The sequence below is a fragment of the Fringilla coelebs genome (genome assembly GCF_963513975.1).
Source record: "Fringilla coelebs genome assembly, chromosome: 2".
Lineage (NCBI taxonomy): Eukaryota > Metazoa > Chordata > Aves > Passeriformes > Fringillidae > Fringilla > Fringilla coelebs.
Window position 1 is genome coordinate 18148553 of NC_140029.1, and position 24513 is coordinate 18173065.

A 24513-nucleotide genomic window follows, 5' to 3' on the forward strand; every position below is an offset into this window, starting at 1 on the left:
TGCTCTCTGATTTGCACACAGCAGAAATGCAGACATGCCTTCCACCATCTCAAAAAAGCCACGTGCACAATCTTTCTACCAGGAGGCATCCTTTATCCCAGGCACACCAGGAGCTCAGTACTAGACTCAGTTAAGCAATCTTCAAAATCATCTGTCAGTGACAGGAATCCAGAGCAGCTGGATGCTCCAAGTAATTGAAGTTATCCAGGGAATCAGTACTCCTTTATGGGTGCATTTTTCTCCTTAAGAAGTCAAGGCACCAAATATTGTGGATACATCAGCATTTTTTATAAACATCCTTTGAGAATAGCCAGCCTAATTTATGACATTTCCACAGCTGCCTTATGAGGAGGCTGTGAATCCATATCTGCATTCATCTTGGAGTAAAGATGCCTTTGCCTCCATCCCTCACTAGCCTCAGGAGTAATGCCACTGGAGTCAATTGAATTGCAACTGAGTAAAGCCAGCATAAGCACAGCCAATTACAGAATGCAAAGCAGCATGACTCACTAGCTGGGGGAGCAGACAGAGGTGCCAGGTGTAAAACTAGTCAGGATTCAAGAGCCAGGAGTTGATTCCCAAACCAGTTTGGGTGATGTGAGCAGCTTGTCTGGAGCAGAGAAAATGGACCAGGAAGGAGCTCTGTCCTACAGCAGAAAATGCACCAGGAAGGAGCCCTGTCCTACAGCAGCTGGGAGGCTCCTGGTGCTCAGTGACCCTCCTGGGAGCAGGCTGGGGGTCCCTGCATCAGCCCCTGCCATGGATGTGCTACAACAGCAATTTGTGAGAGAAATTAAAGAAAGCACCTCTCCATGCTGGGATTCAGGACTTGGCTATTTTTTTTTTTCAGTTTTATCTATGTATCCGGAATGAATGATAAGACAAAGCACATTCCAGTCTTTAGGGCATCTTTTTTTAAGTATCTGCCAGAGTTTCTTCTGACCTAGAAAGTGGAAAAGAACAAAATAGAGCTAACAATCCCCACTGCACAAGACCATCATTTAGTTGAAAGTATCTCTGTTCTCAGGCATTCAGCTGAGAATAATAATATATGAAGTAAGAGAAATAGGGAGAGAACACAGCTTCTCACATCTTTCACTATATGAAACTCTGACATTTTGCATTACATTTTTAATTAGATGGTTTTCAAATATTTATGTTTAATACCAGATCTGGATTTTGGAACAGCTCATTTTAAAATGAGCCTCAAATTACCTCATAAAATAAATAATGATGTAATATAAATTCTGCATCTCCCTGAAAATTCTTTGTAATTTCCAGGAAAAAGAACCCAAACATGTTCTCTTGAAAAAAAGTAAAATTTGTTTGCTTTTGGAAGGCAGAAGCCCTCTCTGTTTATTAAGGGACCTTGTAGAAGCCCTTAGAGAGTGCACATGCTCCATGATTGATTATGGCCCTGCCCCAGAGCATTATCAGCTCCATGGCATTCTGATAATGGATTAGCCCAGTAAGACACTGGCACTTAGGTGCAGGTTTTCCTTTACAAAAATGAAGGTGTGATATATTGCTCCAAACTATGGTACCAGGAAGGATTTTCTAGTTACATTTCAAAGTATGAGAGGAAAAAAGCCCTCACACTGCACTAATATTTTCCGATATACCTTTAACTTTCTATTCTAGGAAGCCTCTGTAAACTTCCAGTTTCCCTGAAGATATAATTAGCATATAATAGAGCCAAGTCAGGGAAGAAAATATCTTATTGCTCTTAGATGGCATGGTTCATATATTTTACAGCAGAGTAAGGAGTTTGAAAAAAAAATTACCATTTCATGCCTGTATATGAAAAAAAATCCTTTGATTTACATATGATCTTTTCACAATCTGTACTGTGTGTTTAACAGAAAACACTGTCTTTGTGGTTGCCTGCACTGAATGGCTGCCTCTCGTGGATGAGATGGCTGCCTTTAACTTGTCTGAAATGCTGGGGTGAGCTGGCTTCAGCAGCATCACCTCATCCTGGCACCAGCCTCTTGCCCAGGCCAGCACACCTCCCCTCTGTGCTGCTCCCTTCCTGTACTGGAGACTTTTCATTTCAGAGTCTTGTATCTCTAGAAAGGCTTCAGCAGCTCGTTTTTTTTCTGGGTTAATTTGCATTAAAAACTATAACCTATCAGTCTTTATATAGTAAAAAGGGATGTGGGACAGTGCAACTAACTTTGTTGAGCTGTGTGTTTTCATAGCAGGCTTTCCCCTGGAGAGCTAGCACAGTAAAACTATTGGGGAGACTGATCAGCTGCCCAAAGGGTTGTTTTAATGGCTAAGACAAGATGAATAAGTGGGAAAGTGTTGTCCTGTAATAACCTTTATTGGGCTGCATGCTGATCTCATGCTGCTGAGGAATAACCTGAGGAACAGCAGGAGAACCAAACTCAGATCTGTTTCCTCAAAAAGATACAAGTGCAACAGTGCAAAATTCAAGTCTGGCCCTTTTCCTTCAAGCTGGAGATGATTCTGAAGGCACACCTTCCCTGAGGAAACAAGATATTGTTATTGGATAAAAGATGTGACACAGTGCATCTGGACAGATGGCAGAAGGGTAGGCAGAGAAAAGGGCTCCACCATGGATGACAGCACTGTGGTGCTGAAAGCTTTGGGAGTAGACAGCTAATGTGCCATGATCCCTGGGCTGCAGCTGGCATTAGATGTCACCCGATGGGAGAGCTGCCCTTCTATTTGAATCAAGAAGAAATCAGGTTACATTTTTCCCTTCTGGAGTCTTGACTGGAGAACAGTGTTGCAGCCACGAGGGGTTGAGCACAAAGTGTCTTGGGGAGAAGGACAGGAATCTCTTCCAGCCCCAGCTGTGGAAGTTTGGGAACGGCATGGATGAAGCCACGTGCAGGGAAGCAGGGTGGTCACCAAGAGAGGATGGGCAAAGAGGACCCCGAGGGCATGGCCCAGCAGAGCTGTTCCAGGCACAGGCTGCAGTGGCTGACTCAGACTTGAGGAGCATGAAACTGTCCTGGCTTGGTTCAGTCATGCTCAGGGAGGAGGATAGGATTTCGTAACAAAAGTCAATAAGCCACAAGCATCATGGCACTTGGTGCTATTTTAGCAACCTCTATAATATTAGCTTTTGTGTTTTCTAGACGTGTCTTTGATGCCACAGCTTCTGAAACTACTTAAGCACTGTCTGCCATGATAACAGACATGCTTAGACTGTTATGTAGCTTGACAATTTGGTGTGTCAGGTTTGAGTTTGCATTAATTGACAATGTCAGGTGTTATGTAGCTTGACAATTTGGGTGTCAGGTTTGAGTTTGCATTAATTGACAATGTTCTATGAAAATCAATGTAACTGCACAGCTTCGCACAACTTGAAAGTGTTACCCTTTAATTTCAGTTTTTAAACAGAAAGAACAGTGCTGTGGTATGGAAAAATGCCATACATGGGCTTTTTATTTATTTCTTTCTAGTATTGTCGAAATATATGATAAGAGAAAATTATTTCTAGAATAATCAAGATTATTTACGTACTGTAGCATTAAATATTTGACAGTATTGGGAAGTGTTAGTTTTTTTTCTATAGTAATCAAAATAGGTGTCTTAAGTCTTAATGGAGAAAAAAAGCCATAAATGATGTCATGCAAGTCCAATTATGCAATGAAGTCCCTCTGTTTGCCCCAACAGAAATACAGAAGTCTTAAATTTATCTGTGTGCACAGGTCCCTGTTAACAGTGCAAGAAGCTAACCAGGGAAACCACAGGGACCCTTTCTCAGTGAGCTTCGTACTAAAAGTTTTATTTCTAGAACCAAGTTTTTTTCAAACACTGTTAGTATCTTCCTGTGGATACTGATGCCTTTCCAAGAGAATTTGCTTTGGTGTTACACCAAGGGGAAATATGGTCCAGCAGGAGGAACACTATTTCATAGTGTGCAGCTCAGCAATACTTTACTTGTACTTGCCTTACCTACTCTATAAAAACCCTTTTTTTCAAAACCTTGCAATGTTCCTCACGCGTTTTCCCTATGCCAAGAATCAAGGTGTTCTGAAACAGTTCTCTGGTAAGGCAAAAAAAGGTGTACAAACCCTGAGTATTACTAATGGACCTAATGGATAAGATTGTGGAATTCTACAAAAAATACATTTATCTCATAGTTCATGGATTTATGTGTGGCAAATTTAGCAGACAAAGAAGTAAGCTCAAACACTGAACACAAGGTAATTTAGTTCTCCAAAGTGTAAAAATATATTTTATATGGTAGCATATATGTCATGCAGATTTCTACCCTGCTAATTCAATATTATTTTCCTATATATATATATTTTAGGATAATGTATTAAAAAGTTGACATCTGCCTACCAAGTTTCTACTCTATTTCAAAATAATCTGATATGATGCCACAGAAGGACACCCCATCATACCTATACTTCTCACAAGATAACCTGGCAGGGTGGCATAAATTATAACCCAGACCTGTTTGAAATGCCAGTGAGCTGTTCTTTTTATCCAGATCAGTGGAAGAGTCTAATTAATTTGGCAGAATTTCTGTGTCCTCGATTACAACATCTGCTCTGCTGTGGAATGATCCAACACAACCATCTGTCTTCCACCATGCAAAGCAAGTGGCTGAGGGAAGATTTAATATTTTTCGACAGCAAAGGTTAGAAATGAACACAATATCAAATTTAGAGCCGTGTTTTTCAGACAGTCAAGGTTAACTGCTGGAGTTATGCATAGACCAGCACATTGGACTGGGGAGAGGTGGTTTGTGCCAGCACGTCATTAGAGAAGAACGAGCAGCAAAGGCACTCATTGGAGCTCACAGAGTTCATTACTATTTTTGTCTTGACTAGCTAATCAGCATCAATCCCAATATTATGCCTGAGGCATCCTTTTTGAGGCTCTCTCAAGCAGAGTATAATTTTGCAATCCTAAATGTGGTCTTTCCTTTGAAATTAGCCAACAGCTCAGTATCAATGAAAACAGCAGGGGGGAAAAAACTTCCTTCTCCCCATCATGACAGGCATGCCAGCAAAACCCACAGTGTATATCAAATTATGCAGGCAGACAAGTAGTTCTGTCAGCTTAAATATCTTTGTTTTGAGAGACACCTTTACCTTGACCAGTTTTGGGGGATTCTCCTGCTGCTGCCAGGGCTGCATTACTCAGCAGAGCTGCATGTCCATGGAGAGAAGATGCCTGAGAGATGAGCCTGCGCCCTTCATAGCTGTGTGCCTCCATCAGGCTTTGCTTTGGCTCCCTCACAGACAGCTGTGGGTGGACAGGTGTGCAGTTTAATAGACCCTGTCAGAATGAGTGTGTGTGCTTAGTTTTCCTTTTCAAGGCACAAATCCTGGACCTACCAAGCATTTCCAGTGAGAAAGTGTTGGTTGCACACTGTCTGGAACATTTTTATTGTAAAATTACTGGTGCAAAATACCTCTCTGACTGATGTGAAAAGTTCTACAGGGATAACGGGGGGTGGATGCATTGATTTCACTGGTAGGAAATGCTGACTGCTCAAAGGGCAGCAGCATCACAGATGGGTGTTCTGCAATCATTCCATGAGTTGCAGCTCCAGTTTGGCACTGGTTATGTAAAATACATTAACCATATGAAACTGCATCTTGTTCTGCCTGTCCACTAAAGGCAAACAGAGGTGTTAGCAACAGAGCCTATCATTAATAAAAGTGTCTTCTTACCACATCAGACTGACGGTAGCCAGCTGGGAAGACACTCTGCTGTGATGCCAAAAGAGGTAAATTTGGGTTTAAGATAAAACAATCCAGCACTGTTCACTGGTTTATGCATACCTACCATAAAGTACTGATATAGAAGGGCAGCCTGTGGCCTGTTTTGTCCTTAGATTCAGGATTGCAACCTGTTCTGCAGGAATATAGAGCCTGTATCCCCCTCTGATTTTTTTCCTGTCACACTCAATTTGTAGCACTGTGACCATGTTCACAGGGGTCACAGGACGAGGGAAGAAATGAGAAAGTCGACTCTATGTTCAGAAAGCTTAGTTTAATATTTTATGATATATATTATATTAAAAACTATACTAAAAGTATAGAAAGAAAAATTTCATCAGAAGACTTAGCTAAGAATAAAAAAAGAATGAATAACAAAAGTTCAAACTGACTGAAACAGTCCAAGACAGCTGGACTGTGATTGGCCATTAATTAAAAACAACTAGATGAGACCAATCACAGGTCCACCTGTTACATTCCACAACAACAAATAAGAATAGTTTACATTTTGTTCTTGAAGCCTCTCAGCTTCTCAAGAGGAAAAATCCTAAAGAAAGGACTTTTCATAAAATATAATAGCTACACAGCACTGCAAAGTTTTATCCATGTAGTTCATTGGACTTTTTCCATGCATCTCATTTTCCTTCCTCTTCTCATTTCATAGTTTTACCTATCTGTATTTTGCTCTCTTATGTTGTGAGGGTTCTTTAGTTTTGCTGGGGTTGTTGGAGTTTTTGTTTATTTATTTGTCGTCTAAGGAGTGCCAGTGGCTTTCTTTAGTGGCTGCACTGGAAGCAGCATGAGGAGATGAAGGCAGCAGCCTGCCATGGAGTGATCACAGAAAGCCACTGGCTTTATTTACTATTCAGTCCCACAGTTTCATATGTGTTGGCTCCAAAACAGCAGTTCTATCTGCCAATTGCTGCTGCCCAGACTAAAGAGGGAGACTATCTGGCCTTCACTGTACTTTCCTCATCACATCAGAGACGTCACCCAAAGCCCACTGAACTCAGCTCCTACAAACGTCACTGGTCTGCAGGGAACATGGCAAGGGCTTCACACCCAACAGCAGGAGATGCATGTCACCCCCACATACTCAGCCTCACTTTTCTCCTCCTCTTCCCAGAACTGGGAGACTGTGCAGACCTTGCTGCTTGTTAAAGCTCTGAGCTAACATTCTGTGGTAATTTGTTTGGCCTGAAAGGTAGCTACAGTAAATGTGTATAATGGGAACATGTTCCTTTTATTCCCTCCCTCCCTAATGCTTCTGTAAAGCTGTGGTTTGCACAGACTTTAATTAGAGAAGAGGAATTTTGCATGCTCTCCAGCTGAGCTTTCTTGGATTTAATTGTCATTTTAGATTTTATTTTTATTGAATTTGTAGCAAAACAAATTGGTGTAATCCTCCAATCCAAAATAGATATAATCATCCAAACCAAAAGGGAATGTAGTAATGGAAAGAGAGCTATGATAAAAATAATTCACTTCACTCTGGCAAATATCTCCATCATTCAACAGAAGCTACCTGCTGTCATGAAGACCAAAATTCCTTATTTACATGGCACTATTTTGATTTCTTGAGTCTCCGAGTTTACTAAAACTATTTGAATGACACATTTTATCTATTTTTTTATTTCTTTTTTAGAAAAAGTAATAAAATTGGTTTCAGTCCAGAGTTCAGCATCATTGCTGACAGCCACAGACCTCAGCAAGAAAAGGGCTTAGGTGTTTCCTTCATTCTGAGGAAATGAAAATCCCCCTTCTCCAGGATGATCATTCCTCTTGAGCACCAAGCTGCCTCTGTGCCAGGGTCTCATGTCTGCATCAGTGCCCCATCTGGCGAGAATGAATGGGCTCCATTAAGGAGCCTCATCTGACAGGTGACATGCCAAAGCCATGACACAGAGATTATTTGTGGCCAATGTCAATTCTTTACACTGCCACTTCAAATACATGTCCTGCTCGGGCTGTGGGTGATGCACATCGACACCTGGCATATGGCAACAAAGCTTCTGCTTCTCCAAGGAAGGAAAGGTGAAAACATTTATGTCAGCTGTGGTGGAGGCAATCAAAACTGTTGCGACAAAGTGAATTAGCTTATTTTTTGATTGTGGATGACAGACAGGTTTATGCACAGAGGTTAAGATGTTGCTTAACAAAATTTCCCCCTGTGATGTGGCTTAGGAAAAATTAAGTCATCTAGGCCATAGGCAGCTTTCCAAACCACCCCAAATAACCCCCTTTAACCACTGCGTGCCATGGTGCACACACAAACTCTCACACACAGAGTCATCCATCTATCTGCCTCACAGCCCTGGGTGCTGGATACCCCAAGTTTACATGAAGAGTGTCCTCTGTCCCAACAGCCCAAAGCCTGTAGACTGAATGTCTTGGTTTGGAAAGAAAGGTGTCTGCTAAGGAAGGCAGGAGCCTTCCCTGAAACAGAAAAATGTAAACCCCCTCCCTCCAATTTGTTATAAATAGGAAATTAAGGGGGGCTCTCACGCAAAAATATGGGAGCAGGAATAACAGTCTTTTATTAGTGAAGAAAATAAAAGATAAAATAAACAATGCAGAAAACTAAAACAACACTGACAGAGTCAGAGCACAGCCTGGCACCCTGTTGGTCGGAGTGCTGGTAGCAGTCCAGTTGGAATTGTGGCTGCAATCCTCCTGGAGTGTCAGGTGTGGTTCTGTTGGAGCAGGGATCCTTTAGAAAGGTGTAGTCTTCCCCTGAAGATCCAGTGGAAGAGGCAGCTGCTGTTCCTCTGGGAAATCCAGTGGAGAAGCAGTGCTGTTGTTCCAGAATCTCCAGATTATATCTGGGTAGGAATGCTTGGCTCCTCCCTCTGGGCAGAGCATCTCACAATGGGATGCCATGGTGCTTATCAGTCCTGCAGTGACATCCAATAGCCTATCAGCAGATGTCTCCCTGGAGGGAGGAGTGGTTGTGGAAGAGATAAGGAAAACTGCCCACTTAACAGAAGACACTGCCATACAGATGGCAAACAGAATACAATTTGCTTGGCAGTCCAGGACACTGAACTTCTGGGCGAGGGATCTGAGCCTGCTTTGGTTAAGGATCACCTTGGTCATAGTATTGCATGCCTCACAAATCCTACAGTATTATCTGAGAGATCATTGCTAGTGCAGATTTGTTCTTAGGTAGTCACTTTTTTCCCTTTTACCTGATCTGGATCCTCAGTCTGGTGGCCACAGGTGGTGACCTGGGCATTTGTAGATATTTACCTTAGGTGTGAAGGGCTTTGGTGTCACCAGGGACACATCAGATCTCCTAACTGATGGTAGGTGTCTGCATCACCTACAGTAAGACTACATCCTGAATTCTAGATATTGTACCACCTGCTGCTGCTGCCAAGTCAGGAGCCAACGAGACCTGAATTTGCATTTAGAACAGCCAGTGGGTTTTTTATACTGTCCCACAGAACTGGTGAGAGCCAAAGGCCTGTGCTGTTAGTACTGGCACTGGCTGGGGCTCACACAGGTGGAGGAGTCCAGCTCATTGTTGGGGTTGAATAGAGCTTCTGGCCTGTGAGCAGCCCAGGGACTCTGCACCATTGTTATGCCCAAAGTGGAGGTTGGGGATAGAATGAGGATGATGGCCAGAAAAAGGGGAAAAGTAATCTTGGTGCTGGACCCTGAATGGTCTGCAGGCCTACTACAAGATCTGCTGCCAGCAGTGTAAATGATGTGTTCAGCCTTTAGAAGGGGCTGGAGACAAGGCAGTGACACAGTGACGTGTGTCAAATCTAGAGTGTAAGCTACCATGGAATGATGACATAAATGTGTTACCAATGTGTACTGCATTTGGAAGGGATTATTTCCTTTTAGATATCTGGTGAAGTCCTACACAATGTTCAAGTCAGACAGCATTTGAGTTTAGATTAGTTTAGCCTTAGAGAACTTTTTAATAGATTTTGGAAGGCCTGCAGAGACAAGGTGATGTCAGATATTGACAATTTCAGGTAACTTTTGGTGGGCTCCAAGATGGGCTGTGGCTAAGACTGGACCTGGGGCTGCATCACTATCCCAATCCTGCTTTCAGGCAGTCCAGGCCTGAAGGAAGCTTGTTGGCAGCCCATGCCAATGTGATTGATCAGCTTAGGTTTTTGAGGATGCCTGTCACTTGTCTCTAGTATTAAAGGTAGATTTTATTTGGGAATAGATTAGGCTCTGGGCTAGAGAAAATATAAAAATAGGTTTGGAGCTGGATTACCATGGAAAATGGAAGGTTGGTAAAGCTAGGACGACGTGTGGGTGAATTAAATGGTGTTAACAAGAGTCACTGAAGTATTAAAGAACAGGTCAAAGAAGGCATTTAAAGCTCATGTAGTGATAAAAGGGCTGAGCCACCAGATTTGTCACTGGGTTTTCCAGTGACAGATGAAAAGAGCTTTGTGTTAGGTTGGTTTAATGAAAGGTCAGCCTTATATCTTTATGCCTAAAGCTAGGGCTAGAGGGAGATTTTTTAATGGCAAAGACAGAAGATGCAGTGTTATATTTGGACTCCACATTGTCCATTAATGTGTCATAAATTTTGTTGCATTAAGTTATTTTCTTTTTCTTTTTCTTTTTTTTTTTTTTTTGGCAAGGATTGCCAGACTCTGATGTTAGAGGAAAGGTTAGATTTAGCTTTAAAAGCAAAGGTTTTGACCATCAGAATTGAAGAATACAGTTTATAGCTTGCTCCCAAGGGAAGGGATCAACTGCAGTGAGATTCTTTCTGGGTGAACGATTCACAGCCATTGCAGGATGTTGTTAGGCTTTGAGAGAGCAAAGGTAAAGGAGCCAGATTTGCTGCTGGTACCTGTCAAGGCAGATATTGACAGGCAAAAATCTTAGCACTGAAGTAGTCACTGGAATGTCAAGGATAGGACTGGTTTAGGATGACTTGCCAGAAAGGTTGCTATCAGCAGGGGAATTGTGAAATGCAAAGCTAGGCACTAAATGAGGATGATGGTGAGATGAACAAACATCCAGAATCTGCTAGAGGCCACTGGGTTAGAATGAGAACCAAGTAGGATCAACTGGTGTAGAAATACTTTTGAAACTGTCGGATTCAGGATAGATAAATTTTTAAACTTTTAATATTTGAAACATCGATAGGATTCAGTTTTGTTGTTTGAGCACTCACTGGGATATATTATATATAGGCTTATTACAAATGAGGTTAAAAAGCAAGGTGGTTTTGTGTCTGCTGAGTCCCTCACACTACTCAAAGACTATAACCCCAAATAAAACCTACCCTTAAGACTAACCACCTGTTAACCAACCTGCTCAACCTCTTCCACCCCTATCCTGACTGGAGCCCAAGGACTCATTAGATCTTTATCCAGGGTGTCCAGAGACCTACTGTAAGCCTTACAGTGTCAAGGATTTTGAAAAGATCTCAGAGTAACAAGTCTGCAAGCCTGGTCTGTTTTCTTTTTTCTGGTGGAATTCTGAAAGGTTGGTTGACCAATGAGATCAGCTTTTCTCATTTTTTTTAATAGTGTTTCATAGATACTGAGCCTGGGGCCTTCAATGATTTATGGGTCTGTTTCTCATTTCAGTCCATGGAGGTTATAGCTCTGCTTTTTTATGAGAACATTTGAAACTAGTACTGCTATTACCAGGCATGGGAAAAATGTCTTGACTTTTGTGGGATTTAGGTCAGTATTCAGGATGAAAGGACTTGAAGAACAATTTCCTTCGTGACTCCTCAATCTCTGGCAGCATAACAAATTGCATAGTGTTGTGCTTGAGGTTGCCAACCAAACAGTAAAATTGCAAGATTTCAGAATGGAGAAACAGAGTTCAGTACAAAGGGGATGAGCCAGATTAGGGTCTGTACCTGAAGGCTGTGATTAAGGGCATCCTTTGAGAAAGCGTTTCTGACTGTTCAACACTGTTCAGCCCATTAGGGCAGGCCAGGTGGTTAGTTTCCTGTAGCTCATAATAGAAACTTTATTTTAGGGTGAGACAGATTTCAGGTTCATGTTTAGAATTTGTTTTGTTTAAACAGAATGCATAAATTTTTTGGTTTTTTGTTTTGGTTTGTTTTTTGTGAAAGTATGAACAACATTTTGGTAACCTGGCATTGACCATAATCTTGGCTTTACAGTTAGGTTTTGTTAGAACTTGAGATACGCTACTAAGCCTTGATGGCATCATGTCACATACTGCCCTGGTGATGTTGGAGGACAAGCTCCTGAGCACTAACCCTAACTTGAGTCCAGTGGAACTGCAGGCCTGGGCTGATACAGCAATTCAATTTACTCTTCAGTTTTATCTTGCCCTTTTAGCTTATTCCCTCCCCTCCTGCAAGGTCTAGAAATATACCTCAGTTTTCCTAATTTCAGTCCTAATCTCAAAGATGACTCAGTCACACGATCCACTTCTGCTGCAGGGCTGCCCATCAGCCATTCTTCCCCTCCAGCACCAAACTTCACTCAGGCTTTACAGAACTTCCTAAACCAAATAGCTGTGTGGTACAGTTGATATCAATATCACACCCAACCCTAAACATAAATTCAAACCTGACCCATGTCACATATACAATATATTCATGTCTGCTGCACTAGGCACATTAGGATTTCATATCAAGTCTAGATTTTGACATGCACTCATTATTTCTCCTTACTTCCTTCCCCATCAATGGTAGTATGGGATAGACAGTCTAAACCAGACTGTGGCCAAACCCTGAATATAGATGAACAGCAGTCCAGTAGACCAGACTTGTAACTTGTAAAAAACCAACAAAAACATCATAGATAGCCATGGAGCTTTCTGCCTTTCTTATCAATTAAATTTAGGGAAAGTCCTGGTCCCTGCTTAATCTCCAGTGATTTTTTTGGTGTCTAATTGTCTTGGAAACAATCCTTTCTTTCTGCCTTATAAAAAAGATTGGATATTGGGCAGACACAGAGTCCACTCTGTGAAGAACAACTCAGTAGCCACCTGGGTGCAAACGGGACTGACAGTGTAGGAGTCCCAGCATCCCAGTGAAGGACAGGATGGGAAGAAAAAAGGTGAAGGAGAAGCAGAAACCTTGTGAGTCCCACTGGTTACATAACCAGGATAACTAGGATGTTTGAGCTCTCTTCAGTGTTTTGCTCATATCCAAAAATGTGAGCGGAAGCAGCTGGGCATTTCCATGGTGCAGCGCTTAAACTAGGCTGGTCACATAATTTTGAAAATATTGTCTTTCTCCCAGATGGAAGGGGGAGAAGCTTTGAAAGAAAGCTATGTAAACCTTGCTGCACGTCTTGCTCAGATGTGTTATTCTAGGCAGTGTTAGATGGCTGCAATTGCTAACACAGCCTTTGCTGTATGTGAATTAATACATATTTTTGGAACTGCAGAGGATTTAAAGAGGAAAAACCACATTAGCTCACGTAAAGAGAAAAAAACACATGAACTCATTTCAAAGATGAGAGGATTTTGGGTGAGTATTGGTCCAAAACCTAAGTTAGGTTTCCAAAAGACAGCCTTTCCAAAAAGAATGCATGAAAACTCTCTACCCACCCTGTTTTGGTAGTAGTTGAGTCTTGAATGTCTGTTGGCTTCTTTGTGTTACACCATCCTGAAAATCCTTACTACTCCCTTATACATGTCTAACCAACAGCAAAACTTCCATTTCCCCAATCTATAATTTGCATTGTAAAGATCTACCTATATAACTAATCCCTTAAGACCAGGACAGGAACGGATTTGTGGATCCTGTCGTAAGCATCCTGTTAGATAATGCTGAAGAAAGCCCTTTGCCTTTCAACAGAAGGGGAACCAGTTCAAGGCTGCAAATGAAGGATGTGCTGCTGCTCTTTCCTAGCCTGGGTGCTTGTTTCCCAGGTGAATAAGAGGTTCAGTCATTGTTCACATTGCCTGATGGCAGCTGGGAAACAGGCCTAGGGCCTGTATAGTTTAGCAAATATTTCCATTTTCATCTTTTCACCCAATTTTTGGGACAAATTACTGCTGCACAGCTAATGTGGAGAATATTCAAGAAAAAGCTATTTAAGTATTCTCCCTGATATGCAATTTTTGAATGCCCTGAGGGAGTCCCTGTGAATTGGAGACCAGGTGCATGAATGGCTGGAGAGCATGGCAGCCTTGGGGTATTTAAAGAATATGTATGATACCAAGAGGGAGTCCTTTTCTGTGTCTTTCAAATGGAACTCTCGCTGCACACTGCAAATGTAATACACCACAGAGACCTCTTCTTAATCCAGTTCATATGCAGGAGGGGTGGATATTTTATTTCCCTTGAGATGAAGGTGTGTATTTTCTTTCCCTTGAGATGCTTTCCATTTTCTCTTCACTTGCTAACTTTGTGACTGAAACAAAGGCTGCATTTTGTTCTGCACACCTCAGAGAGCAAACAATAATGCTTGTGAGGATTCAGAGGAAATCTCTCTGGAGGACAGGACATCCCCCTGTCCCACTGTGCAGCAGGCTGTGCTGAGGGGTGCTGAGAGGTGCTGCTGTTCTGGCTGCTGCTGCAGTGGTGAGCTGTACTGCACACACCTCACCTGCTTCATGGAGCTGTGTGCCTTCCCCAGGGGTTCTGGGAGGCAGCAGCAGAGCACCCTGCACACACCAGCACCTCTCTGCTGCCTCAGACAAGAGCACTTGATGGACAAACCATGGTGCCTTTTCCTACGGGTGGTTTTACTGTTGCACACTACCTCAGCTCCTGCATGGTGGGAGGCCAAATAATTCATGACACAATTAATGTAAGCCTGGCTCTCCTGGGAGAAACACTGTAATTAATTGGGAGTAATGTAATTGTTATGCTACAGAGGAGAGATTAGGAATGTTTTGTCACTTAGAGTAAAGAATTATCAGAGGGCAGCTTATTACCATACTAACTACTGTCCTTTAGTTATGAAGTCACAAACTGTCTGCAACATGATTTAGACATTTTCTCTTGTAATGCACCAATCCACTGTCCAGATACCAAATAGTGTTTTGAAATTTTTTATACTAAATTCTTCAAAAGTCCTCAGGTGACATTATCATTGAGACTCTGTCAAACATAGTTTTCTCAAGATGAGAAATTATTTTAATGACATGTTCTCTGACTAGGAGAAATGATCAGAGTTCAGTTTTATAAAAGGGATGCATTCAGATATTGGGACAATTACTGTACACAAGCAGGCATTACTCACACCCCACCTTTTCTGGATTTGCTGTTCCATGGATAGTTAGGTGAAGACATGGATAGTTCATCACATCCACAGAACCTTTCACTCCCATGTATTACATCAGCTAGCTTTGAAATGAAGTTTATTGGTATGTACACTAATGCTGGCATGGCTGAAGGAGATGGTAACTGATGAGAAATGGTTCATCTCTGTAGTAAGTGATGAGTAAATGTGAGGTCAACTCATCAGCTCTGCAAAATAGATAAGGGGGAAAATAAAGAGGAAGGAAAACGGGACTCACTTGGCACTAGGCACAGCTGACAGTGAGAGCATCCCTGTGTGCTCCCCTGCTCTCCCCTGGGACATCCCAAACTGCTTCAGCCACTGGAAAAACTTCTATTGGTTGATAAGATTTAATTGTTGCTCTCCTGGTTATGCTGTTTCTCTCAGTGAGGCTCTAACAATATTCAAACATCTTCTGATGTAGAAAATATCAGAGAAGGCAGCAGCCTGTAAATGAATAAAGCCTTGCAGACAAGAGCAGTGGTACTCATGTTTCATGAGTTCGTGGAAACCCCAATGTTTCCAGTTGATCACCATGGTGTCCTGTTGTGCCTAGCTATTACAGGGTGTCAGTAGGTCCCTGCCAGGGAGAGCCCCAGCTGCTGCAAGCCTGAGCATGCTACTACACTGTTAAAAGACCTTGGTTGCATATGTTTTCTCTGTATTTTTAAAAGACCATTTCTTGTCTCTCCTCACAAAATCCTGTGCAGGTAGAGACCCAGGTCAGCTGGCCTGTAACAAGATGTAATTTCTCATGTCTGTCTTCAGCTACTTGTGTAAATTCACTACTCTGATTAGCAGTGCTTGAAATGGATATCCAGACACACAAGGTACAACTTAGTTGCCCAAACATGGGCCTCAGGGGGTTCCTGCCTGACCCTTAATGCTCACCTATCAGGGCAGCTCTGACATCTGGGAGAAATGGCGAGGAGGACTCCATGGATATCAGGAGGCTAATTAATTACCTTAATATACTATATTATTCTATACTATATTACACTGCATCTAAACTGAATCTGCCAAGCACTCAACTCCACTGCACAGCATCTCGTGACTGTCAGCCAACAGTGTCAACACACACAGAGGATTCAATTGGTGAATGAATCACAGCACTCAGACCAGAATCCAATTACCAATTCCCTTCTCGTTAACAATCTTCCACAATGCATTCCACTTGTGAACAGCAAGAGGAGCAGTAAATGAGATAAGAATTACTTTTTCTTTCTCTGAGGTTCAGAGAATGTGAATCCCAGAAATATCTTTGGGAAGTTGTGCCTTGCTTTTCTCTGTGAAGAGAAATATGGCTACAGTCATGAGGACATGGGTGTCCCACATGCCTTAGGCCATGTGAACCCATTTTATGCCAAATAATCCAGGGTATCTTGGCTCATCTCCAAGGGCAGCAGCCATCTCCATGTAGGCAATGGACTCTCACCAAGGCTTGGTGCCCCAGGGCTGGTGGTACTTCAGCCATGAGCAGCAGATGCTGCTGGGATCACAGCCCAGCCCTGCTGGGCAGCTCTGCCACTCCTTGGATGGCCGTGCTGGCCTGGCTCCCCAGCTTTGCCTCATGCTGCTTTCCAAATGCTGCTCCATGCCAGGCAGCTGTGCACAGCCCCAGCTCCCCAGGCCAGCTGCGCTTCCCACCGAGGGCACGGCGACCGGGCTGGCTGCAGCAGGACATCTTGGAATGCTGTTTCACAGTCTGGACATAATGTAGTTCAGAGTTATGATGGTCTAAGGGTAAAGGTAAATATTTTTAGACCAATTCCATTAAAACAAATTACAATACAGATACATAGATACTAAAAACATATTCTATTACTTTATTTTTCAGAGTCTTAAATATGTCTTCACCTGTGAAATTCCCTTTGTAAAAGTTACCTGTCATTCTTCTCAAGCTCACTAGTTCACTTGGCATGCATTTTTTATTGTCCTTTCCATGACTTGACACCTGCACATTGAGGAAAATATCCAAACTTAAAATTTTTATGTCCCCGGTTGTGCTTATCAGATACTGTTTCTGCTAGTCATGGAATATGTGTCCACCATTGCATGCTACCAAGGATCTGTCTGATCCAACAGGACTGACAATACTTTTTAAAGTTACTGTAACATCTAATGGGCCTCTCAGGAATATTAAGGAGCTGGGAATGGGTGAGGCATTTGTGTCTCCATCCTCAAATGAAGCTCATGTAATTACTGTCTGGAATTTTTTAAAAGAGATCAGTATATAGCAAATTATTTATGCTTAGCATTTAGATGCATGTGATAAATGGTGCATGAGGTTTCCAATATTTGACATTAGAGAAGACATTAAGTGTTTTGTTATTACATATGAGTAATTGGCAAGGTAATTAATCTAGCCCAAAGTGTCACAGAGTTTGTTCCTTGCTCTTTCTCTGTCTCCTTTTCTTTATCCTTAGCACTCAGCAAAGTTACTTGAAGGTGTTTTCACTGAAGCCATTAAGGATTTCCACAAGCATAGCTTTGTGATGACAAGGACCTGCAGTCAAGAAGCAGGAACATTACACTGAGTAGTCATTGTTATTTATCATCTTTGCCCTAGACCTGGTGAAAACAGCTCCTAAAATTTATACCAGTGTTGCTACAGAGATCAGTGACATATCCCACAGGGAACAGCCTAGGAAAACTCTCCCTTTGATCCTGTTAATATAAATCAACCTGACAATCAATGTCAAGGATGACTGTCGGCCACAAACTGGCAAATAATGGGAAAAAAGGCTTCTTAGGAAAAAAAAATTGAGATGGACAATTCAGCTAATGTTGACATTATACCTAAGGACAGTCACTTAAAAGTCTAAGGTCAGGCATTTGGGTATAAAATATTAGGAAATTCAGCTTTTATTGTTAGTGTCAAATCCTATCTTTTTCTTTAGGGAACAAACAGATTTCACACATAGAGTTAAAACTGCGTGACAGCTAAAATGTGGGAAGTAGTGAAGTCTTTGTTTATATTACCCTGGGTTATTTGGTGTTCTTCTTGCTAGTTATATAATAAAATAATGAAGCGATATTGCTTTGTTTATGTTCAGTTGTCAAGGAGAAGGAACAATACTCTCTGAGCGATCCAACATGCCTCCCAGCCTTTTTGATTAAAAAAGACAATTCCTCAAGATTTGTGGAAGTACCTCACCACACATACAAGGAAATATCTTTCTCTAAAAAAGTCCATTATGAAACCATTTCCATTAAGAAATACATTCTCTGTGTTTCCCAGAGAGGCAGTGTGGCTGCAATGAGCACAGGTTCCACCCTGCTCTGCACCTTGTGCACTGCTTCTGGCCCCAATGTTGATTTCCTGTCGTGATGCTGTTCAGGTAACTCCACAGCAGCACAGAGTAGCCTCCTCCTTTGTTATCTCTCAATACTATAAGAATTAACATCCTTGGATGATAATAAATTGTTCCTGGACTTGCTGTACCATCAATTATTTATGTGTTATTTATGTCTCTCAGTAGAGACTCATCCAGGTGTAGGACAGTAGATATCCCCAAGCAGCACGTCACAAAAGGTAAAAAAATACAAAGAAGAAATTATGACATTTTTTCACAGTATAGCTGTAAACAGAGGGTAAATTTTTGAGCTTTGAAACTTGCATTTGTATGACATTATTGGAAATGCAGTGGCTGATGCTGGTACGTGCCTGCTTTTTCAGGTTATGGGTCTGCCTTTTGGGCTGTCACTGCAGAAGACATTGAACTTGTCTGTGTAAACCATGAAAGGCAAGGGCAGCCTGGTGTTCCGAGCAATGTGGGGAGCAGAACTCAGGTCTAGGGACAATCTGCAAGTGTGCATCTCCTCAAGACTGTTCCTGCCTCTCCCTTTGATCTGAGACAAGGGGTGTCATTTTATTGCTGAGGGCAAAGCACATCCTGGGGCACATTGTGCACATCTTCAACAATTAAAAGAGGTGATCATCCCAGTGTGGTCAGAGCTGGTGCAGCCTCACCTGTGTGCTGTGTGGAGTTCTGGGCCCCACAGTTTAAGAAGGATGTGAAGGAATTTAAATGGGTTCAGAGGAGGGCAGCAAAGGTGTTTAAGAGTCTGAGAGGAATGGCCTGTGTGTTGTGACTGAAGAGTTTGGGCTTGTCTGGTTTGGAGAGAAGAATGATGAGGAACAAACTGGTGGCTCTCTACAGCTTCTCCAAAAAGGGGAAGCAGAGAGGGAGGTGTTGATCTCTTATTCCTGGGCTCCTGTGACAAGATGCATTGGAAGGGTTGAAAACTGCACCCTGGGAGGTTCAGACTGACTATTAGAAAGCATTTCTTTACTGACAGGGTGGTCAAACACTGGGGCAGGCTTCCTAGAGAGAAGGAATTGGACAATGCTCCAAACCTGTCAGTGCTTAAGAGGCATTTAGACAATACCCTAAAAAGAAGCTTTTGGTCCACCCTGAAGAGGTTTTGCAGCTGGTCTTGATCATCCTTGTAGATCCCTTCCAACTGAGTTATTCTATTCTATTCTATTCTATTCTATTCTATTCTATTCTATTCTATTCTAGTCTATTCTATTCCATTCCATTCCATTCCCCTCATTATCTGAATTAAGCATTTGATCAAGCAGTTAGCAGCACCTTTTGCAACACCTTTCCTCCTTCTTAATGAAAGAGAGCAGTGCTGATGTTACAAGGGTTTAGCATGCTTTTTTTTTTGTGGTGCCATCAAGTCAGTAAGCCTAGATTTTACCCAGTGTTTGAAACTGTATTATTGTACACAATACATAAGTACAAAATTTTGTACATAATACACAGAACCTAATTTTTCAGAATTCCTACATTTTAAAATTTTGAATTTATTTGCATCCTACACATTTTATTAAATCATACAAATACTTTGCACAACTAACATTCTCATTTGTTTTGAGGTTAGAAGGACTTAATGTTGCTTTATTCCCTACTAGAGGCATCTGTGCCTCCTCCATGCCAGGAGGACACTGAGTGGACAAGACTGGCAACCTCATACAAGGTTGGGAGATTCACCTCAGTTAGTCACTGAAAATGGAATTAAGTTTTAAATTACTTCAGGCTTGTGAATCGAGAAATTGCCAATGACTCTAACATGCCTAAGCAGTTTGTAGAGCAGAGCCCAAAGCTCAGTCCATTTCCCTGGAAAATTAGTGGAGTTGCAACAATGCTTTTACCATCAAGCTGCTGGCAAAACCTTGGGAAATGTTTCTCCTCTTTTTTGTAACACACAGCTGGATATAGTTACTCTTGGTATGATCAGGGAACTTTCTTTGGCATGCCAGGAATTTGGGGTCTTCCTTTGTATATCTTGGTAACTTGAAATACAAAAATCTTCTGACCACGTGTACTGATTAGACTTCACCATCTCTTGCAATATGTGTCCTCAAAGAGAGGAGTTCTTATCAAGTTTCAATCAGTTAAAGTTCTGCACTTTTCAAAACGTTTCAACACAATCTGCTGGCAAAGGTGATATCTGGGAAAGGTGGGAGCCAGAACACGGAGATGAAATGGGCTCACTGAGGTCTCACAAGAAGTCACAGTAATAGATGCTGAGGTTTCTGACGTGCCACCCTCTGGTCTGATCTCTTGATGACATTGCCTTCATCTTTCTTGACCCAATGTCATTTTCAAAGTGTCCTGTGAACTCCTTCTCTTCCAAAATTGGAAACTATCATATCCTCCACAAATCAATAAAATTAAGACAGGAACACAGGACAAGGCCTTACTGACACCTGGTCTCTTTTCTTTTTCACAAGGATGATGTTATCTTATGCCCAATGAGTTTTCCCTCAGTTTTCCTGTTATTTTAAAAATGGTGTGTAAAACTATCCTATCTGTTTGTCTCAGTAGTGCTGCCCCAGCCTACAATCTTGTCTGTGGTTGTAATGTTGATTGCATGGCCTTTTTGGCACTCCAGACATTATATCAATGGCAAAGGAAAACCCTGAATTTCTTTCCTCATCTTTCTCTAATTATACACATAATGATGCATGCATAAAATACCCAATTATTTTCAATATTTCCACACATGTTATTTGTAGGGTACCCAGACTACTCTTTTCTCACACATTTTGTGATGGGTTTATACACATCCATGGAATACCAAAAATTTTTTTCATGAGTTCCCTTTCCCTTGCTGGCATCCCTATTTCTTATACTATTCCTCTCTGATTTTCTATCTGTTATCTGGTAGCATGCCTCAAAACCAGCACTTTTTAAAGGCTGTGAGATATCTGAAGTAGGAATTATACGCATCAGGATATGGAATTTTCCACAGTTTTATTTAAAAAAAGAAAGAAAAAAAAAGAAAATGTGTGTTACATGTTTATATCACTTTGTTCCTATTTTAGCTGTACTTTAGCCACATTTACTCTCTCGTTTTAGCTCTGTGATAGATTCTGTTAATTCTGATTTCTCTCTGAACAAAGTGTGGGCACTGAAGAAAAGCAGTACACTATCAGATTGAGTTGTGTAATTACAAGCTACAGTTAGCCAGCCAATCCAAATACTGAAAGATCATTGAAACAATGATTGAGAGTATAATTTCAAACAAGTTTAAGTATGCACTACAATCGTGCCTTTACATTAAAATTCACATTTTGAATACTCCTCTTATCCAAGAGAGATTTACTGTATCTTTTTAATGAATTTGATTCATCTGTCAATGACAAATATTTCTGAACATGAAATCAAATGCACTTTGCTTTCACTCATGAACATCCAATTCTGCCACATTATGAATATCACCAAGGGAAGGGCTGTCCTTGTTCCCACTGCATTTGACACTGTTGTGATTTTGCCTCTCTGCTTCCCCTCCACACACACACACACATTCACACATACTTTTTATATTTCTTTTCTTCTTTTCCCATCAACTCTGAGCCCAGTGGCTGCTTTTAGCTCAGCTTTTAATGACTCCTTTGAAGTCTCACACTTCTATTATAAGAACCAAATCGGAAGACATTTAACACCCCCAATTTCATTTTCACTATAAAAAATAAGAGTATTAAATGCAGGGAAGCACCAGAGAAAGTCATACTCAGACCCACAAGGGACTGATTTTATTGAAGGTGGCTCTGGGAGGTGTCTGTGAGTTTAGTGCTCCATCTCCCTCCCCATCTGCTGGGGGGATACAGGAGGCAGCTCTGACCTTACTTGCTGCCCTGGCTGCTCTGCTGTGCTCTGCTCACATTAACATTAAACATGTTTTCCCCTTAGACTTGTTCCATCCCAGGAGGCCCAGCAGATCACTGTGGCTCCTTCCCTGTCTCATGCCTCTTCCCACAGCACCCCAGTGTGCCGTGGCAATCCTCCTTGGAGCGCTCAGGCTGCACACCTGGCTCGCCCCTGGAGCCCAGCCTGCAGAGAGATGGCTGCACTCCAGCACCCTGTGGAGAACAGCTCTTCAACTGACAGATTTTCTGTGTTCAGTTCAAATATTTGATGCTCAGAGTTTCCCAGTAAATCCTCGCTTTAGGGGGTGAAATTAACTACTGTAGTGATAATCCTGCAACTTCCTTATCCAGAGAACACTAACGGGATTGTAAATGGAAAACAAAAGCAATGCAAGAAATGTATTGAATGGCCACTGGTTACACAAAAAATGCTGTAAAACACAGCTTTTTTTTATTACAGCAAGCAAGACGAAAACCCTGATTGAAGATTTTTAAAACACCAGTAAGTTGCTTCTGAAGCCAACCTCAGAAGCAAATCTGTCCAGGAAATATTAAAGATTGCCTGGAAGCATAAAATATCTGACAAGGATGGCAGAGGCCATTCCCAAAGACAACAAACTTCATGTTCCTGAACTTCCAAGTGATAAAGAATTCACTAGAGCAGTAATGTGAAATAACTTCCAAGTATCAATGCAGAGGTCTCTGCTGTAATTTTCCTTTCACTTGCCAGGCCTAGATAGAATAATTTTGCTGTTATAAACACTCTTGTTTAAGAAGCAGGTTTGAGCATAACCTTTAAGGGAAATTGCACAAGGAGGCAGAGGAAATCACAACCTGTATTGGGTTTTTTTTCAGCTGGATGCACTCTTCTCAAAGTACCAATCAGAGACAGAACAGTCATGACCCTGTTTAGGCGAGAGAAGCAAGATAGATCTGAGCTATAAATTATGGGAAACCCAGGTTGGCTCAGTTGATTATTTTTTATATATGTTTGCAGTTACTGCTTAGACCCCCTTGTGTCTGATTAGGATTGTCAAGTAACCAGAGCATCCAAATATATTCAGCTATTAGGATGTGCATGACTTTGCAAATAATGATGTCAAGTTGTCAGAGGAGAGATCATAACCCCTAGAACTGTAATATTGCCTTTTCTCAATGTTATGATTTTCATTTTCCCTCCACACAGGACATTAAATTCATATGAACTTGAATGATATTTCAATTTGGTGAAAACTTAAATTATAAATGAATCTGTGCATCTGGAAGAAAATTGTCCCATATAAATGTCATGTTTGAAGTATTGAAATAAGGAAATTTGAACCCACTCTCAAGTGAGACAAAATTATAAGGATGTGTTCAGTAGTGTTTGCAGCACACACTAAAGTGAAACAACTCTGTGTGGCTCAGGCCTTTCCTCATACACCTGGAATCTCCATCCTTGGATCCCAGGTTTTGGGACCCAGCCATTTTCCCAAATGGTTTTGGGTCATCCTGTGGAAAGAAATCCCTGTGCTTGTGCTCACCCCTACGTACCCTAACTCACCTTCTGACCTCTGGGTATCTCCTCCAACTTCTTTCCATCTCAGGAGTTGTCAGTTCCAGCCTGCACCCCTGTGTCCCAAAGGGCTCTCCCCGCCTGCTGCTGTGCTTCCCTCTCCCCACCCTGCCCTCCATTTCACCCTTTGAAGACAAAATATTTTCACCTCCATTTAACACCATCACCACCTCACCCCAATGCCTTTGAACCTGTCTCATTGCTAGAGCTGTCCTGCTAAGGGTTTTCTCTCCCTTGCCATCAGATTGTCCTTGATGCCTCTTGAAACAGCAGAACATGAAATTACGGCCTTCAGCTGCAGCCAGAATCGTGTAAGGAGTGAGAATTGGGAGTGTCTCCAGGGGCCCTGGCATTGTTTGATTCCCTGTCATCACTGCAACCCTGTTAGACCTAAAATGCTGAAGGGACCTGTTCCCACCAGCCCTGCTGTGGGCTCCCGGGGGAGCAGCACAGACACAGCACAAACCTGCTCAAGCTGGTGACACACATTTCTGAGCTGGTCTACAAAGCTCTCCAGCTGCTTGGGGGAGGCTGGTTTGCATTTGACAAGGGGAAGAAAAGGTCATGTTTTGTGTCTGGTGCACTCTGCATATTTCTGCGCCTCCTGAACAGCAGCAAGACGCAGTGAGGCTCAGTTATGAGGCTCTTGAAAAGGGATTTGAATGCTTTTCTCATATAATAACAGCAGAACTAGAGTGGTGTCATGGCAAGCACATTTTCAGAGAGACAGCTATTTCCCAATTTTTCTTTTTCTGCTGATAGAAAATGTCAGAAATCACTGACATTTATGCTGCAGAGTGTGTTGAAATGGGTAAAAAGTATTTATGCAAATAGAAGTGCACAGATAAATAGAGACAGACATAGAGA